This window comes from Ambystoma mexicanum, chromosome 7q, assembly GCF_040938575.1.
Source record: "Ambystoma mexicanum isolate Mex_15411 chromosome 7q, UKY_AmexF1_1, whole genome shotgun sequence".
Taxonomy (NCBI): Eukaryota; Metazoa; Chordata; class Amphibia; order Caudata; family Ambystomatidae; genus Ambystoma; species Ambystoma mexicanum.
This window is the reverse complement of record NC_090941.1, coordinates 1,031,559,650-1,031,575,567: the sequence shown is the minus strand read 5'-3', so window position 1 is coordinate 1,031,575,567 and position 15,918 is coordinate 1,031,559,650. Positions and strand designations below refer to the sequence as shown.

The 15,918-nt window shown below is 44.6% G+C and overlaps 1 protein-coding gene across 1 annotated transcript in view; it reads right to left on the bottom strand.

Annotated features, from left to right (window-relative positions):
* LOC138528565 (erythroblast NAD(P)(+)--arginine ADP-ribosyltransferase-like) overlaps nt 1-15,918 on the bottom strand; it is a 175,549-nt gene that overhangs the window by 7,564 nt on the left and 152,067 nt on the right. The gene's annotated exons all lie outside the window — the stretch shown is intronic.

The window sequence follows — 15,918 nt, the reverse complement described above, 5'->3', positions numbered from 1 at the left end:
TTGTGAAAGCAAGGATTAAGCTCTGTCGCCAGATGCCCACCCCAGCTGAACTCACTCACCACAAAGATTTTAGTCCTGGCCTTTCAATAATATGCAGTCATATTGTTAAAAGCAATTACATTCTTGTGACAAATGCTCGGTAAAATGGTAGCCCTGGAAACATAGTGCACATTGGTGAACATCCCATGTGAATGTGGCATGCCACTTTAAAGTGACAGCACTTTAAAGAACTCGGAAACAATCAGGAATGGGGCAAAGGAGGCCTGTGTGCATGTAAGAGGAGAATGCATCTAGGGGGCTTTTGCATTCATATAAAAATCAGGTCTTCATTTAAATGACTTGGATTCTGGGACATCCACAGAAGTTTCCTCATGGAGAGCAAACATTGACAAAGTCAATAGTGTTGGTTACTTGGTGTAAGGATTTTTTCTTAAAAAAAAAAAACGTTATTTATATGTTTTGCAATACAATCAATTCCAACACTGAATACATACAATAATGCAATTCAGGGTTAAATATAGGAACCCCAGTGCCTAACTGAGCACATCCGACTGTCCTCGCATCCGATTGGCCATTGAGCCACCTTAAGCAGCCTATCGCCAGCCGGTAGGCGAAGCCGGCCCACTCCCAGCAAGGCCCAGGATAATAAGGCCAATACCTGTCTTCACCTGTCCTCAGCCTTCCTCGCAGTTCGCCCGGACCCCCTGCCGGATTCCAGACCAACCTCAACGGTAAACGCCACTTCGCTTTTAAATTGAACTGCCTAGGCTCTGGAAAAGGCTTTGTTACCACAAGCTACTCATTGCCACTCTCGTGCACTCAGGCCTTATTGCATGCTGTATCTGTGCCCAAAGTTGCTGCCATTTCCAGTACATAGGTGCTCAGTCGCATTTAGACTATTGTGTCGCTAGGCATCCCTGTAACATATAACTGCACTGTGCCTCACTGCTGCTCGGCTACCCTATGCAATTCTAGTTGCCATTTTTAACCGCATTGTGACCATCTGCTCTGTTCTGCTGATCTGCTCACCAATTGCCTCTAGATCTGTTGACCTGCAGCCCAATGTGTCCCCGCTCAATATACTTTTATAGCCACTAAACTCAATGTTGTGCTTAATCTGCTCTAAGTGCTATTCTGAAGTTAGGGGTTATTCTGATTCTAGGTGTTATCTTGAACTAAGTGTTACTCTGAACCTAGGTGCTATTCCCATTCCAGGCGCTATTCTGAATACATGCTACTCTGATCCAAGATGTTAATTGGTACACTGGCGCAATTCTAAACCTAATGCTGTGCTAATTGACAAACGCTTACTATGACCACTTTGCTTACCTGTACCTGAGTCAGATGCCAATCTGCAACCTTGCACTACATGGATTAGGTAGTATTCGGCTACTCCAAGCAGGACGCACTGTCCACTGCTAGATTTCGACCCTAGACAGGACACACACTGCACCTTACCCCCCTCACACAATGTTCCTCCCGGGCCTTTACTCTATACTACTGAGAACCATTCTCCACATCACCAATTCCGCATGCCTGCCCAGCTCACCCCTTAACTTGACCAGCCTAGGCACCGCATCACCCACCCTCACAGAGCCCAGCACCACAATCATGCTTACCCTACTCACTCCCCCATGCCTTTCGGACAGTCTGACCAGATTACGATCCAGACTTCCCAAAATACACGAGCCTAGAGCCAGGGACTCCACACAATCCATACTCACACACCGAACATCCATTAGCTCCTGCGCTAACCTTACGCTAAAAAAACCCGAACCTAAACCCGTCAACTCCACTACAACCAACAATAGAGCGCTCAGCACAGCTACCACCCCCACCCCCACCCCTGCCAAAGCCAAAACCCTACCTATAAAAGGTGCCCTCATCAACGCACGCTCCATGATTGCCCATGCCACGGACATCGCTGATCTCATTTTAGCTGAAGATCTAGACTTCCTAGCCATAACAGAGTCCTGGCTTCATGCAGCCGCAGGCCCAGCCCTTTCGCTAGCCATCCCCACTGACTACACCATCATCCGAGCGGACAGAACTGAAGCTAAAGGCGGTGGTTTGGCCATCATTGCCAAGACCCACCTTAACATCAGACTCAACTCCGCCACACACCTCCCATCATGTGAATCACTTACAGCCAAACTACCCATCGCTAACTCCCAAACAATATCCATTCACTTACTATACAGACCGCCCGGACCCCCGGGATCTTTCGAGGAAGACCTCAATGCCATCCTTACCGACAACCTAAAAAACTCCTCACAATGCCTTCTCTTAGGAGACTTCAATTTAGGCTACAAAGACCCCAAAGACAATCAAGCCACTCTCATCAGTAACACCCTGTCTGAACTAGGCTTCACACAAAAAGTAACCAGCCCCACCCATAACAAAGGGAGAACCCTTGATTGGATAGCAGACTATAACTGTGCCGTATCGATCACTAACAACACTCCCCAATCTTGGACCGACCACCACCTCCTCTCCTTCTCACTTGAGGCCTCAAGCCCTACAACCAACATGGCACTAGCCCCAGCCATCCACACGAGAAGCAAAAAAAAGATTACAGTAGAAAAACTGATCCCACTCATTCTTCCTACACTAAGCCAACTCCAAGACTCTAATCCCTATGACCTCGTAGAAGGCTATAACAACACCATGCGCATAGCCTTAGACGCCATTGCACCATTGAAACTTAGAAAATCCAAACCAAAAAAGCACCTCAACCAATGGTTCTCCAGCCATCTTAAAACCCTTAGATTGGAAAAGAGTAAACTGGAACAAGTCTGGAGACAATCTCCGACTGACCACAACAAACTATTGCTTAACAAAATAACGGCCAACTATAAAAAAGAAATCATAGCGGCCAAACAAGAATCCTATAACCAGAGAATCTCCCAATCCAACTCCAGCTCCAGAGAATTATTTACTATCCTGAAAGAATTGGAAACCCCGGTAACAATCCCAGATACTTGCGTTAAAAACAAACAATGGTGCACCAGTGTCCAAAATGCACTAAACAACAAAGTCACTGGCCTTCAAACAAAAATTAAAAATAAGAAAGACTCCCTCACCAATCTTACCAACCCCATCAACGCCCACTCGAGCCCTCCACCCTCACACCACACACCTAACACTGCTCGCTTCAGCTTTTCCAAAGTCTCTTCCCTCGAAGTAGAAAAAATAATTCTTGGCCTTAAACCCTCCAACTGCAAAGGTGACCTCTGCCCCCCACAAATCATTAAAGACGCGGCACGAGACCTCTCGCCATTCATCACCAGACTCATCAATGCCTCTTTCTCCTCAGGAACAGTCCCCAGTAACCTTAAAGAGTCCTGGGTCCTCCCTCTCCTCAAAAAACCCTCCCTTGACCCGTCCATCCCAACCAACTACAGACCGATTACCACCGTCCCATTCCTGCTCAAGATACTAGACAAGACAGCATACCAACAAATTCAAAAGTATCTTGAAACAAACCACCTTCTAGGAATAAGACAATCCGGCTTCAGACCCCAACATGGAACTGAAACAGCCCTGATAGATCTGAAAGCCCAAATAGACGTCCTTAGAGATAACGGGAAAACTGCATTACTACTCCTGCTAGACCTCTCTGCGGCGTTTGACCTAGTTGACCATAAAATCCTATGTAATCATTTAGACTCAGCTGCCTACTTTTCACAAGAAGCCATCAGTTGGATTGAGTCATTCCTCAACAACAGATCCATGCGAGTCTTCTCCTCCTCTGCCGCCGCCGAACCCATCCCCATTACATGTGGAGTCCCACAGGGCTCGTGCGTCTCCCCCACTCTGTACAACGTGTTCACAAAGCCCCTGTTTGATGATCTAGATGGCCTGGGTATCACCTACACTAACTACGCCGATGATACACAGATCCTCATCCCGTTGACGGGAGATTACAACCAGGATTTGGCCTTGGTGAACAGGGTGTATCTCATCATCCAGGCATGGATGGCTTCACACAGTCTATGCCTGAATGATGACAAAACTGAACTCATCATCCTTGGTTCTACGTCCAACCTAACCAAACTCGACCACATTTATGCCAACTTCATCATAGATGGGAACCTAATCAAGGTTTCGAAAGAAGTAAAAACCCTAGGAATATACCTCGACTCCTCCCTAACCTTCCACAAACAGGTTAGCTCGATGGCATCCTCTACGGCCTACACATGTAAGCTCATAAGAGCAGCCAAACCCTTCCTCTCCACCCACAGCTGCACTACACTAGCCAGAGCATTGGTATTATCCAAACTGGACTATTGTAACGCCCTCTACATAGGAGCCACCAAACAAATCACCAACAAAATTCAGACGCTACAAAACAACGCCCTTAGGGCAGCACTCAATATTCCCAGGAGAACACATTTCCAATATCAGGAAATCCCATAACTGGCTCAGCACAACAGACAAAATCCTGCTTAAAGTAGCATCGCTCACCCACAAATGCCTGAATAATGCTGCCCCACGCTACCTGGCAGACAGAATATGCAAACACAGCCCCATCAGACCCACCAGAACCTCCAATGCTAATCTGCTCACCGTCCCCAGGTTTAAACGCACTAAAATGGGTGGCAACAGCTTCCAGGTGAAAGCACCTCAACTCTGGAACTCCCTACCACCATCGCTCAGAACTCCCCAACCTTACTCACTTTTTAGACGCAACTACATCCATTGGTTAAAGAACACGAACCACTAACACCTCTAACACCACACGGCTGCTCTCCGCGTTGCATGCTTTAAGAGAATCTGTACATTTGTAATACTAAACTTGTATATATTTGTAATTCTTTAAATACATCTACTGCATTCTCTCCTGCCAAACTGTACACATGTTCCTTCATCGTCACACTGTAACTATGTAATGTAAAGTATAAGCATCCTGTAACCAAGCTTTGAATCACCTTGCTGCTCATGCGCTCTCATACCCTCGGGTCTGGTGCGCAACACAAATACAAATGAATAAACTAAACTAAACACCCCTGGACTGACCAACCAACACACTGATGCATCTAATCTGTCCCAAATACTCAATTCTGTAAAACAATAAATATTACATAATGCAATCTTCATCAAAAATATATTTACCTACGCGCTCTTCATAATACGCAGAATTTTAACACAACACTGAAACACAAACAGGACAAGACACACAAAACAATTGAATAAATAAATAAATAATAAACCCTAACATCATCCACGCTAACAGTTTACAACTATAGAGTGACTAAATGGTGTACGCATTTTCGAAGTAAATGAACACAGACACTTGACCAGAGGGGGCTATGTAGAGGGGTAAGCCCACAGTGTTGTCTTGAATGTGGCAGGTTTGGATGAAATAAAAATTGTGAGGATCTATACGAATGATTGAGGATAGATGGAGGAGGACTGTGAAAATAACGCACTTGCTTCACGGGCAGAATTTATCCAAGACCAAACGGAATAAAAGGTTTGCCCATATGCTCTTTATTCGGTTTGTGCAGGTTGACTAGATTTTTAAGAGGAAAAACATGGACAGCAAAACTTTTTGTGACTGAGTGTGGCCCCCCTTTCTACACTTCGATGGAGGTGTGCACCTTCCCCAACTCAAGGCAGAGGTCATTCTGAGTTGGGCGGTAGTCATGGTGCTATTTGCACCATGACTGCCTCCCAAACCGGGTCCGATCTGGCAGAATGGGGACTTACCGGGTCATTCCGACCCTGGAGGAACCAGTAAGTCCCCATTCTGAAAACCATTCTCCATTCCCATTTGAGCCCACATAGGGCTCCATGGGAATGGGGAAGGCACTAATAACGGTACCGCAAATTGCGGAAACGTTATTAGCTCCAAGGTCCCTTAACGGGAACCGCAGAGAACGTGTGGTCAGACCACACGTCCTTTGTGGTTCCCGCTAAGGGACCTCGGAATTGGGCGCTAAGTGTTTTCCGGCACCGGCATCATTACCGGTGACTGTTAACCCTTACCGCCCAAGTTGGAATGAGGCCCAGAGACCGCAGCCCCTCCCTGAAGTACACACTGGGCCTCATTACACGGATGGCGGTAAGGATTTACCGGTACCGGTAAAATACCGGTACCGGTAAATCCTTACCGCCTTACTACGAGGTCCCATTGCGGGTTGGGGGATTTAAAAACCAACCCGCAAAGGGACCCAGGGAGCTAATTACGGTACCGCAATTTGCGGTACCGTAATTAGCGCCTTCCCCATTCCCATTGAGCCCTATGGGGCAAAAATGGGAATGGGGAAGGGCAATGGTGGAAGGGGGAATTACCGCCCCGCCAACCTTGGAATGGGGCGGTAATTCCCCTTTCCGCCAAGGCGGTGCCGGTATTTTACCGGCATGAACCATGGCGCTAATAGCACCATGGTTCTCCGCCATCCGTGTAATGAGGCCCACTGTGCAGAAGTAGGGAACAGGCGGCCTGAAGGAAACTGGAAAGATGAGACTGACGCGGAAATAAAGGCTGCAGGTGCCTTTATGAAAAAACAGCCCAGATAATATCGAGCATTCCAATTTCCCTCATCGTTTTCGGTCGCAAACAGCCTTATTATCTGAATTGATATACACACAGCACTGCCAGTGACTTGCAAACTAATGTAGACATTCATGGTTCTTTAGCAGTTAACCAAAGTTTGTTCTACCAGTGCTGTATAGCCTTATTTACCCCACTATGTAGGTCGAAAGGTAGAGTTCTTTTTGTGATGGTTTTAAACGTGTGCAGTGTACACTCAGCCATGAGCACTCAACACTGAGTTCTCTTTTATGTGGCCTAGCCTGCACCTATGTGTAGATGTATTCACCCCGCCTGCCTTCTTTGATATCACTTAGGCAGGCTTTTGTCCTCTGCACGTTTGCTGGTGGTGCAGTCACATTAGCAACTGTTTCTCACCTGAGAGCGGTGTATTTACTTACTTTTGAAGTTTAATAGTAACACAATACACCGTTGTGCGAGGTGAGAAATGCGACAGCTTCTTTGCTGCCTGAGTTCAGACAGGGTGTCACAGCAGAGGACTGAGCTTTCCAAAAAATGGCACACTATGGTTAATGTTGAAAAAGAGAACACATTTTAACCAATGGTTTTCTGTTGAGGTTGTGGCAGCCAGGAAGGTGAGACGTTTGGCTGAGCGAAGCTGGATGTCATGCATGGTGGACATCTTACCTCTGGACCTGGTACACCGTCTTCACACAGAACGGGTTACGCTCATAGAATTGCTAGACCTTTCTATTCTTAAAGGAGGTTGTTTGATGTCCTTCCTGGAAAACGACATTTGCATTATTCACGTCGTTGAATTCACGTGATTCAGGGTAGTCACGTGTGTTACTGCATTACGTTAATGAGCAGCGTGGAGACTTTGCTCGCTGCTTCTGATTGAACCACCATGGCGTTCCGTAGCTGAATCCTTGATCTGCGTCCTCGCATCTCTTCAGTTACGTCTTGGCTTTCCTTTGCGTGTTTCTTCCACACGCGAACTCCTGGAGCTGCATTCTAGAAGTTACAGAAGTTTTTTCCTGTTCACGTGAAATTTCTAAACGCTATCTTCGGCAGTCGTACATTAGAAGACCTACGGACGGCTTTCCTTCACACGCGAGTTCCGTCAGAACTGTCTGTGTGCACTTCAGTCGCGTGTATCCTCACACGGGGGTTCCTGATATCTTCGCATGCTGCTTTCCTGGCTCAGTGTAAGCTTGTCACATGTAAAACCACATGCGATCTACTGTACTCTTCAAGCACGGTTGTCCTGGCTGCGTGTACTTTTATTTGTGTGTAAAATCCCACGCGGATTCTGGAACTCTTCTAGCGCGGCTTTCCTGGCTGCGTGTACTTCTGTCGCGTGTAAAACCACACGCGGTCTATTGTACTTTTCAAGCGCAGCTGTCCAGGCTTCGTGAACTTTTGTCATGTGTATAACTGCACGCGTTTTTTTGTACTCTTTAAATGTGTAATTCCACACTCAAGTTGTGCTTCGCTTTGGATTTAATCCCTGGTACCTGTTATGAGATAACAGGTGGACTCTATTCATCATTTTTTCTGTTCTACGTGGGAAAAGGAAGTATTACCAACAACTGTTTATTTGAAGGTGATTGTGCACAGTACTTTGGACGCTATCCTGTGGTGCACCAACATGGTATCTAGCGTGAGCCTCGTGCAATTCGGTATAAGTTTCCCTTACTAACCTTCTCTCCTTTTGTCGTTGTTTAATTCCTGGATTTCTTCAGAGACTTGTTGGTGAAGACTCCAGTTCTAAGTCTACAGGTTAGTGTGGTACTAAGTGCTATTGCTGTACTATTAGTGAGAGTTAGTTGGGACACTTTCTCATTATACTTTATTTTATCCTAGGCTGACTTCCTATGATGCACCCATGCCCTTTCCAGTGATCCCTCTCTCTGCCTGTTTTACTAGTCAGAGAGTTGTATCATTTGGAAAGTCTAATTTTGACTGCACTGCTGTCAAGCCGTGTGATTTATCAAGGATCCGGGAGAGCCCTACCAATTGTACCCTTTTTGGTTACCGTATCCTTTTCATAAGATACTTGGGTGAATTATGACACTGGAGGAAAAATCCCTCTGACTCCATTCTTAACCTTTATAAGTTGCAGCAAAATTGTATAAAACAACCATTGCCAAGGCAAAAGAGATACAACTAGATGGACGGATTATGGGAGCTAAATCAAATTCTAAAGAGCTATTTACGATTTTACATGAGTTAAAGGGCACAGGTAAATGAATCCTATGTTGTCACCAACAACTCTTGGTGTCAAACAGTGCATGATGGTTTTGCCCAGAACATTAACCAGCATCAAGCACGTATTGCAGATTGCATTAATAAGATATCAGATTTTGAAACTATGACTATTATTCTTAGTGTGGAAACAAATAATGGCATCTGCTAATTTGCTTTCCTGTAAGTTTCGGATAATGATGTCTTGGAAATAGATGAAACCCACTTCCTCTAAGGGAGATGTTTTTTCCGCCTCATTTTTCTAAATGTTTCTACCATCCTTTGTACCCTGGGTTACAGCCTTTATTAATCGGTCTTTTCAGGAAGGTTTCATTCCAGAGTGTATCAAAGAAGTTTGGATATCTCCCTTGTTAACACAGGATTACCTTGATCCTAATGACCCTGCTAATAACAGACCTATAACGAATTTTCCTTATCTGTTGAAGGTCATCGATAATGTGGCCTGCAATCAGTACCAGAGCTTCGTCAACAGGAACTCAATTGCTCTAAATGATAAAGACAGAAATCCTGATCCTGGGTACTGACACCAAACTGAAAAAACCTGATCCCCAATACAGTGCATTTATGATTAAAGGTAACATGATTCAGGTTTCGAAACATGTAAAAACCTTGGGGGATTACTTAGACCCACAATTAACCTTCAAAAAACATGTTTCATATGTGAGCTCCTCTTGCGCTTATATAACGCATCTACTCTGGCAGATGCGGCCTAACCTAACAGAAAAAAACAGAGCATTTATTGCAGCAGACACGATAAATACAAAATTAGACTATTGTAATAGTCTTTTGGTTGGGACAACTCAAACCAATATTAAAAAGCTTCAAGTTATTCATAACGGGGTGGCCTGTGCAGTTTGTGGCCTGGACCGGAGGGCGCACATCTCCCAGGCACGCTGAAACCTGCTGCACTGGCTCCCCATTAAACATGATATTCATTTTAAAGCTTCCAGCATGATATATCAATGCCTGACTGGTGATGCACCATCTTATCTCTGCCCATGAATCAAGAGACGCGCCTTGCACCAAATAAGGAAGACCTTCTGACCCAGCCATGCTATCTAGTAAAAAGGTATGGAGGATCCATCTTTCATTTTTGGGCCCCTTTCATATAGAACACTCTGCCGCTCTCACGTAGACTGGTTCCCTCAATCGCACAGTTTAGGAAGGTTCTGAAGACATATTTGTTTCGATAAGGGCGATTTCCGAGAATCTTGGCGAACAATCTTCGTTTTCCTCTTTGTTTGTTTTTTGTTCTAAGTCTTATGAATGCCTTGAGGCCTTCGGCATGCTGGCGTGATATAAAAAATCTATAGAATAGAATAGAATAGAATAGAATAGAATAGAATAGAATAGAATCAAAGTGGTAGGACTTTAGCCCTCCCAAGCTCAAACGTACAGCCGTCCATGCCAACATTGAGAAAGTGTTTGTAGATGAAGTGAAATTGGAGTAACAGTGGCTAACAGTAGTGGACTTTAGCCTTTTAAGGGTTTTGGTTGCTCTCGAATAACTAATAACTCTATAAATAACTAATTATAATTATAATAATTATAGAGAAGTACTTGAAGGAGAATTAACAAAGTGCATTCCGTTGAGTCTGCGAGTTGGAGAAAGCATGACCCTGTTAGTGGGAAGAATGCTAAACCCCACCGGTGGGCTTCAGACGTCGCCCAGTACGCCCACCTTGCCATTGCCCTGTGCATTGCCTGTGTGCTCTGGAAAGCGGTCTCCATTTACCGCCACCGACTGAAACTCCTCAAAGCGCTGGAGCAGTTCCATGGGCTGAAAACGCACTGGCCATTCAGGAATGCGCAGAAGGTAAGACAAAAGGGTATTTTGCCAGGTTTGCACAGGTGCATCAATTAAAGAAATTTTAGTTTGAGTGATTGTTGTTGCTGAGACATTATTACATTGAACATACGGGGGATACCCCGCAACCCCCCAATTTTTCTTTTTTACAAGGGGAGCAGGGGACATCCCCGCAATCTGTACCCATACATAATGTCACCATATATATAATGTCGCCAATGGCTTTTCCCGCCGACATTGGGACATTATGTATGGGGACATTATGTATGGAAACATTATGTATGGGGACATTATGTATGGGAACATTATGTATGGGGACATTATGTATGGGGACATTATGCATGGGGACATTATGTATGGGAACATTATGTATGGGGACATTATGCATGGGAACATTATGTATGGGGACATTATGTATGGAGACATTATGTATGGGGACATTATGCATGGGGACATTATGCATGGGGACATTATGTATGGGAACATTATGTATGGGGACATTATGCATGGGGACATTATGTATGGGGACATTATCACCTGATACCCTGTTAATTAAACAAAAGCTAACATACCTAAGATAACTGGTACATTCTCATGTTTGTTGTGTCAACATTGTCGAAATGTAATTTGTGGATTTAATATAAGACATCTCTACACGGGTCAGCTAATTAATTTGAAACATTATGCAACTTGTGACATTATAAATGTGAAATATGGGTTACACTGTCCATGTATGCTGTGTTGGGATGACAACAAGGAATGCTGTGATTCCATAGATGGAACACAAGTCTAGCATGCATATAAAACCTACCACTCCACTTTGCTAGTTGCAGTTCACCTCAGTGAATTTGGTCATACTATTTCAGCAATTAAATTGATAATTCGAGAAATTAAAACCATCTCCAAGCGAGGAGGGGATTGTGATGGACTATGAGCCCAACAACAGTGCTATTGGATTGATTGACTTTCAGCATTGTCCCCCAAAGGGAAGAACATGGAAATAGATTTAATATGTTTCATTAAAATAGTTATTGTAGTATTGTACAGCAGCCTGGCTCAACCTCCTAACCATTAGAAAAATCTGCCCGCACATCACGCACTACTCAACTAAAACACTTATGTCTACTCTTGTGCTCAGTAACCTGGACTGCTGTCTGGGCCTACTTCTTGATCTACACCTCTACCTATTCCACTCTTTTGTTCCCCTCTAAAATATCATCAACTTTGCGAGATGTGCCCTTTTCAACCTACCCAAGACCTCCTCAACCACTACCAACCATCACCATGCTGGATGGCTCGCTATGCCAAATTGTTCTCTTTGCATTCCTGCTAATTGTCTATAAATCCATATTTGGTATTCCCCACTACTACACTGTGCACTGCATCTCAATGAACTATGCAGACTCTGTTGTATCCTTGGATCGCGCAGGTTCCCTTTGCTCGAGACCTGCACGAGCCACCGAACATTCTGAAATTGACGGTTGAGGCAGAGAGGCAACGGCTCGGTTCGCTCCGGTAGCCTCTCTCCCTCCAGTCCACATTTACTGAATAAAAGTACTTAATTACCTCCCCTGGTGTCCTATGTACTTCCCACAAGTGGCAACAAGCTTCAGGATTACAAGGCATGTTGGTGGAGGAAACTAAGCTCTGTTTTTTTGCACATTGCTCTGGACACCAACACGTTCCAACTCTGCCCCTTCATCGGTGTGGCAAACTGAAGGACATATTAGCCTAGTGAGTGCTGTGAAACGAAACAGCTGCAGCATTATTAGGTCGGTAACAAGCATGATTGGAAGGAGAGCAGGCAGATGATAACAAGTGAAGTGAAGGAGAAGAAAACTTTAAAAAAATATATATATACCTTATGTCCAGGCTGGACTTACAACTTAGGCAAGATTCAGAGTGATAGAATGTCGATTTTTTTTTAAAGTAAAATAGGTGCCACAGGAAAAGGTGGATGGGCTGTAATAGTCCAATGTAGGTGGGGATCCATTTTTCATGTTAGGTAGGGTATGCAAATGGACATTAGCCTTCCACTGAGGTGTCAAATTAAAAATGTCTCTTTTACGCGGCTATCAGTAAAGTTATTAATACAAAATGGGCATTACATAACGATTTATCAGTGAATCAAAAGCAGTAGGTATGGCGAGTTGATTGGTGTGCGGCGCTGTCATGATGCCTACCCCCGGGGACCCAGACCACATCCAGAAACCCCGGAAGCAGGCATCAAGTTATCCTAAGCAAGCCCAACAACCCCTGCTAGGGGCTATTTGGGTCCAGTCCTGGCGCCTATGGCGCCAGGCTCATATGGAGAGTCAGTCCTGGCGCCAAAGGCGCCAGGCTCATAGATTAAAACTTACCTGATGCAGACCATGCTGCAAACTTACCTGATGCAGACCATGCTGCAAGAGCTCCAAGCCAAAAGAGGCTTGGAAGGGACCACTTTACTTAGGGAATATTTTTTACTCGGGCGGGGCTGGGGAGGAATACTTTCCTGGGACTACTTTGGAGGCTATTTAAACCACGACCGAAGAGCAGCACACGCTTCGCGTTATTCTGCATCCAGCAGCGTAACGCTCACCGTGCCTGCAAGTCTGCATCCAGCCTTCTGCCACGCCCGCCTCGAGTTTGGAGCTCTTGAAAAAGGGAGAAAGAAGGAGAAAAGGTTAGAACAAGAGCAATACCTTTGATCTTTACCTGAATTCCCGATCCATCGCGCCTTCGAGCTGGAAGAAAGAAGTTATTTTATGCACGTCGCCTCGCCTGCTGCAGCACCACGCTGAACTCACCGGCCTTCGCAGCATCTTCACATTCCACCGCATCCTCCTGCATGTTCCCACCGCACTCGGCACCTAAGGAGAAGACAAGAACAGCAAGGTGAGCCAAGGGAATACACAGAGGAATATTAGTTACTCCCCCATAGACTTACCTGATTTTACCACCGGGGGTACTATTCCTCTTCACGGGTCGGCGCAGCTTCCACTGCATCTTCGCCGAACCCCAGCCCCTAAGGGGAAACAAAAGGACAGCAAGGTGAAACAAAGGGACTAACAAAGGGAACCCTCCTCACCACACTAGACTTACCTGATTTTACCGCAGGAGGTATTATTCCCCGAGACTTCACACTTTCTCTCAGCGCCTGAATAAGGGAGGAAGCAACAGGTTACATATTGACATTATTTTATTGAACTGTGTTGGAAAATACAAACCTTACCAGAATACTACTGGTTGCCACGAGGAACTCTTCATTAGGGTCAAGCTGCAACCTGAAAGGAATCGGACAAGAGTGGAAGTCAGGCATTTGAACTCTTACGAACTTTATACTTACGGCGTCTTGCTGGGAATCTCAGAGTCAATATTGTTCTGGAACTCACCAATTCCTTCGAGCCAGTGAAGCAACTGGTTATCAACGCGCCCCTGCGCTCAATGCAGGATGGAGAGCTCATCTTTTGAAACCATCAGGTGTGACTATAAGAGGGGACATCAAAGGTGATCTGTGGGGAGAACAGCGGGGGGGATTTACACTCAACTCCGTGGGTGGTTAATTCCCTTTCTCCATTTGCAGAAGAATATTCCTACGGGCCAAGCAAACGAAGCTAGGTGGGCCAGTCCAGTCCTTCATCTCGGCCCTACGTGTCACATTGGTGGAGACCGCAGCTGTCCAGTTCCGATCGATGCCTCTGTGGGAGCCAGGTGAGCGTAACAGGCACTTAGAGTTGTTTGTTTTTTCCAGAGTTGTAGAAAGATGGTGGTGCCAGTGCGCGTGGTGTTTGACTGCATTGGTGGGCCGTTTGACTTTGGGAACGAGCCTACGATACCGTGGAGTGTTTAAATTATTGAAGCCACCACGGTAAGTTAACCATAGGAGATTGGGCACTCTAATGGTGTGACTATATATGACTAAATAACAGCATTACTTATAGCTGTTTTTTATGCTGTCCCCCATAGTTTGAGAAGACCAAGAGAACCTGGTCATCGAATTTCCCCTGAAGAAGTTCTGCCATTTCTTTTACATTGTTATAAGAACGAAACATGTTGGGCATTGCGGTTGCTCTATCAGAAGGCAACATTGTATAAAGTTTAAATTAAATTAATGAGAACCTTTTATTGAAAAGGATTTGTTTAACAAGGGCACAAAATGGATGGAGGGAGCAATTTAGAATTTGGGAGCTCTCTGTTTTGTGTATTCGTCTGGTGTCTGCATAACTTTGTATGGAGACGCGAGTGCAGTTTATATTGGTATGAGAGATATGCGAGTGGAAAGGAAGCACGTTTGCCCTTTGAGAGTGTTTTGTAGTGTTTTATGAGTTTTAGGTAATTAATTGTTTATATAAAGTGGTTTTTATTATCATGAAATGTTTACATAATTAGTTTAATACGTTTTTAAGAAATTGAGTATCTTAATAAAGTCATGTGCTGGAATATGCTAATTTTTAGTGTTTCAGTGTATTTTTCGTTAATAAACACAGGTATTACGATTGAATATTGTTCCTCTTCTCGCCTATGGGGCGTGGCATAAAGGCAACAGGATTCTCTAGTCCGGAAGTTTGCACAAGCCCTTGCTAGGGGGGAAGAATCCCAGGGCCATTATATAATTTCCCCTCAATCTTTTGATTGTATATGTGTGAAGAAAACTATAGTTACAGGGAAAAAAGGATGACAATTGAAAATAAAGAATAAAGGAATAATACTTTAAATAAGATAGAGGAGAACAGAGTATACATTAGAAGAAAGTCTAATATGTCTGTACAACCGCATGTTCCATTTTAACCGTCTCCAGGAATTCCCAGTATGAAATGGGAATTGTGGAGAGAACTGTTTGTGGCCTATTTGGATGCTCAGGACGGTGAAGAGTTGAGTTTCGACGAAATTGTCATTATTGAAGACCGCGATAGGAGTGGAAGCAGTGAGTCTAATGAAAAACCGCCAGGTCAGGAGGAAGAAGATAAAGATCTATTTACCAAACGCATGTCAAGATTAGAGGAACACTTTGCAGAGAAAACCAATATAGTTTTAGAACGGTTTAATTTTTATTCAAGAAAACAGATGCCAGGAGAAGGTATTGGGGACTACGTGGGAGCATTAAGAGGTCTGGCTGCAAAGTGTGATTTTGAAAAAATAACTCCTGATCAAGTGCTATGGGATCAAATATTGATGAATGCTTTAAATAAGCAAATTAGAGAGAGACTTTGGACGGGAGCTAATCCTGATTTTCACTTTACAAGAGAAATTGGCAGGAGTATTGAAGCATCATGGTTAAGCATTAAAGCACTTGAAGGAGAGAAGAAAGATGACTTGTACGCCATTGAGAGTCTGTGCAGCTAAGAAGCGAAGTGATCGAGCA